Here is a 4,945-nt window from a genome sequence, read left to right on the forward strand (position 1 = left end):
TAAGAACTTTCAGAGAGAAAAAATATGAAAGATCAAGAACTAAAATTTCATCTCACTTCTTGAGACCAACACTGGAAGCTAGAAGAGAGTGGTATAATGTCTCAAAAATCTTCAAGGAAAATTGTTTCTAATTTAGAATTCTATACCTAGTCATGCTATCAATTAAGCTTACAGCCAGATGAAAGACAATTCCTGACATATAAAATCTCAGAAGCTTTTCGTTCTTTCTTAGAAAGCTACCACCAAAAAGAAAGAATAAACTAAGAAAAAGGAAATGCTCATGAAAAAGAGGGAGAAAAGCAATAAAGAAGACAAGGGTCTAGGTACTAGGAGCTCTACCATAGGAGGTTGGTGAAGGGGATTCTTAAACTGATAATGAAGGCAAGTTCATGAATAACAGATGTACAGGAGGCCAACAGAACAAAAGGTAAAGACAGGGGGTTCCAAGAGGCACAAAAATAGCTTTTCTGATGAGTTGGAACATATAAAGAAAAAATATATTAATTCACAATAAATATTTATTGAATATTCACCTTGACCCAAAAACACTATCCTCATGGAGCTTTCATTCTAGCACAGGGAATAAGATAATAAACATAATAAAGAAATAAATTCTGTATTAGAAGGCAGTAAATGTTATTAAAAAAGAAAAAGTAAAGCAGGGTAAGGAAGATTAAAATTGCTCTAGGTGGGGAGTGGGGTAGGGTGTATATGACAATTTAAAATACAATGGTGAGGATAGACCTCACTGTAAAGTGACGCTTCAGGTAAGACCCAAGAATTGTACTGGAAAGGATTGGAATTAGGGAATTAGTCATGTGGCTATCTGGCAGAAGAACCTTCTAGGCAGAGGGAACTGCCAGTGGAGGTGAAGAAACATGAGCGGGAGAGATGCCAGAGCAGTAGTAGAAAATGAGGTCAGAGAGGTATGTGGTGGGGGATGTGTCATGCACGGCCTTGCAGATCACTGAAGAAACTGGCTTTTCTCTGAGGGAAATGGAGAGCCATTGTAGAAGTGAAATGGTTGGCTTACTTTTTAAAAGGATCACTCTGGCTGCTTTGGGAAAACAGACTATAGGCAGATAAGGGTGGAAACAGGGAGATACAGTAAGTCCCCTACATACGAATGAGTTCAGTTCCAAGAGCAAGTTCACATGTCCAATTTGCTCATAAGTCCAACGAAGTTAGCCTAGGTACCCAACAAACACAATCAGCTATGTAGTATTGTACAGTAATAGGTTTATAATACTTTTCACACAAATAATACATAAAAAAACAAGCACAAAAAATAAAGAAAACATTTTTAATCTTACAGTACAGTGCATTGAAAAGTACAGCAGTACAGTACAACAGCTGGCATACAGGGGCTGGCATCAAGTGAACAGGCAAGAAGAGTTACTGACTGGAGGACGGAGAGGAGGTGGGAGATGATAGAGCTGAGGGATCATCAGCAACAGGAGACAGAGGGCGAGCTGCAATTTCAGTCATGACTGACATTGACGGCACAGGTTCTAGTTCCTTGCTGGATTCAATTCTATCCAACCTCTTGAATAAACGTTTGCATGTTCACATCTTTGAAAGTTCACAACTTGAAGGCTTGTATGTAGGGGACTTACTATAATAAGGAGGCAATTGGATTGCCTAGTAATTGCCTAATAAAGAAGCAATTATCCCAATAATTCAGGCAAGAGGTGTTGGTAGCTCTCACTACAGTGGTACATTGTGGAAAGGATGAAAGAGGAATTAGTGATAGACACATACAAAATTAAGCAAAGTTAAGAAATGAGTAAAGTATTAACTATAGGAAAAACAGAAATGATATAAGAAAGGAAAGGTCATAATGGTAGAAACACAAAATGTTAATTTAATCAAATATTATTGATATATGGTTATATTGGGAAGGTATATGGCGAGAGTATGGCTAATTTCTTTAACGCTAAGAGTTCCTACAAATTACTTTAAAAAAATTAGCCCAGTAGGAAAATATGCAAAGGATATAAACAGACAGTCAAAAGGGGGAAAAAAAAAGGACAAAAAGAAGTTGAACTTCCCTCAGAATAAAAGAAAAGAAAATTAAACCTATACCAAGACATCATGTTTCACTTAATCAGATTGGCAAAGATCCAGAAGTTTGATAAAATCCTGTGTTGGGGAGGATATGGGTAAACAGGCATTCTCATATGTTGCTGGTGGGAGTATAAATTGGTATGGCAATTTGGCAAAATCTACCAAAGTCACATACCCTTTTCCGTTGGACATGGAGATGGGCCTCCCAGATATCCCCTTTCAAGGAAGGTCTTGTCCCAGCTGCTGGAAGATCTGTCAGCTGACAATCTTCAACTGTCAGCCCCTGCAAGTTTTGCCTCAGCTGCAAAGACTTGCCCCATCTAAAGTCAGTGCCTTCTTGGGGCAGCCCACTGATGGAGGAAGGGGTATAAAAGCCTTTTCCACCCAATGTGGGCCAATTCTGGTAGGTCATTTCAGCTCCACAGTTTCCCTGTGGGGTTGGCTGAGGCTGCATGGGGCACCTTCAAAGCTCAACTTACCTTCTGCTCAATCCCACTTCCTCCTTCTCCCTTCCACAGATGTTGAACCCAAGGGCACTCCCTAATAAACAAACACCCTGACTCTAAATTTCTGTCCCAGAATCTGCTTCCCAGAAAACCTAACCTGTGAAAAATTTGACCCACAACTCCACTTTTAGGAATTTATTCCATAGATTACCCACATATCAGCAAAATGATATATTTGAGGTTACTCTTAGCAGATTATTTTTAGAGGAAGAATTAGAAACACTCTAAAGGTCTGACTAAACAAATCAGGTGACTGATTAAATAAAGGCATGTCTATACAATGTAATACCACATAGCTATATAAAAAACTGAGGAAGCCCTTTATATATAAAAAGGTCTTCAAAGGGTATGTGGGTGTGTATATATTCATACACACATGAAGGATGTATAAAAATTAATGTCATTTGTTGCCATGAGTAGATTTGGGTGTCTCAGGGACAGAGGTGGAAGAGAGGTTTTTCATAACATATACCACTGTACTTTTTAAATTTTAAACCATGTGAATGTGTTATAAATGATTAGAAATGATTTTTACCAGTCAAATTATTTGACTTTTATACTACTTATAAAAAACTATATATGCATAGCTTTGATAAACTAAAAATTAAATTTAAAAAGACTTGCTTGTTAAATAAAAAATTAACAAATTGTGCAAAATGATTCCCATTTTTTAAAAAACTGTATACACATACAGATAGACACATTGATAAAAGCGTGGAAAAACTTAACAGCGGGTTTTATCTTTGTGGGTAACATCAGAGTAGAGAGAAGGACTTATATTTTTTTTGTCTCACACACTTCTCAATTGTTTGAATTTAAGGGCATGCATATGTTTGTAATTAGAAAGTAATGTTTAAGAATTATGGGACAGACTAAAACTAAAAAATAGGACACCCCACCCCACCCCACCCCCAGTTTACCAATTATTTTAGAGGAAACTTTTGATGATGCCTATAGGAAGTTGAAAAATTAATTTTCTAAAATAATTTAAGGAAACTGGAATAAATGTACCAACTTTGTTTTTTCTTTGTTTAACCTTGATTCATCTAAACAATTATCTCTATTAGTTAATTTCTTAAAACATCTAGAATCAAATTTTAGTTGCAAATATAAAAATTTCCTGCAACTGGGTTTAGGAATTTTTTGAGAGGTGCTGGGATGTGGTGGTGCCTGGGGGGGTCAGCCCGGTGTGAACTTCTGGGGACCCCCTGATTTGCTCTTAACATTAGAGATTATCTAGTCCTTAAAGGTAGTGGTTGAGAAACTATATTGTAATGAGCTTGGGGAAGGCAAAGGTCACGTTATTCAATCTATTTTTCTGTATTCCCTCTGTCTTGTGTCCCGCAAAGTGCCTAGCACTTAGTAAGTATTCAATAAATATCTAGGTAGATAGATATGGATAAAAAGGAGTGATGGGTACAGTAAGCCCTTGATTGTGTATTATTTAAAGTATATTTCTTTTAAACCTCAGGGCAACTTTTTTGTTTCATTCAACTTTTTGAGAGATTAGGATGGCTATTTTTACAAAAGAATAGCAGGCTCAGAGGAGGTGAGAGAACTTGAACTTGTTCAAGGTCTCGGAAAGGTAAACAACTGAGCATTGTTAAAGAGATAAGGAAAGATCAGACCCTGGAGGAAATTCTGTGCTACATAAAAAAGATCATGGCCTTTGTTAAGTAGGGGTTGGAGAGCCATGAAGGGCCTTATGAAGTAGTAAGGGAACCAGCCAACCAGTGAGGGTTTGGGCAGAACATTAAAATGGAGTGATACAGAGATTAGCATGGCCCCCGCACAAGGATGCCATGACAATTTGTGAAGGGGTTCATATTTTTAAGGAAAATTTTCTTTTTCAGCTTTTTATTGTATCTATGTCAAACCTTATGCTGTACACCTTAAATTTATACAGTGATGTATGTCAATTATATCTCAATAAAACTGGGGGGAAAAAAAGTTCTTGAGACCCATGTGAGAGATGAAAGTGGCCTGAACTAGCTCAGTTAGTTGGGGTGGAGTGGAGGGTGCATTTTTTGATAAGCATTTAGATTTTAAATTATCTTCTAGATAAGGTGCTCTTTTGCCCAAAGATGTAATGAAGATGACTTGAGTGAACAGGTAGATAATGGTGCCATCAACTGAAATAGACAATGAGAAAGCAGGAGGAGGTATTTGAGGTAAGAGGATGAATTTTGTTTTGGATATATTAAGTTTGGTTGGTTGAGGCCAGCCAGCCATGAGGCCACTGAAGTGGGCAAAGTCTCTTACGTGTGGCAGAATGAACAGGTCTGGGGTTGGATGGTAACTGGAGGCTCAAGTCCAAACTCCACCAGTTGAGTGATCCTGAACATAATCTGTGACTGTATTTACTATTGTGT

General features: G+C 37.6%; 1 non-coding gene across 1 annotated transcript; it reads left to right on the forward strand.

Annotated features, from left to right (window-relative positions):
- The first annotated feature begins 4,298 nt into the window (after positions 1–4,298).
- On the forward strand, positions 4,299–4,405 carry LOC131751671 (U6 spliceosomal RNA). The gene has a single exon (XR_009334243.1). It is a non-coding gene; the product is annotated as a U6 spliceosomal RNA (small nuclear RNA).
- Positions 4,406–4,945: the final 540 nt, after the last annotated feature.

Source organism: Kogia breviceps, chromosome 2, assembly GCF_026419965.1.
Source record: "Kogia breviceps isolate mKogBre1 chromosome 2, mKogBre1 haplotype 1, whole genome shotgun sequence".
NCBI lineage: Eukaryota > Metazoa > Chordata > Mammalia > Artiodactyla > Physeteridae > Kogia > Kogia breviceps.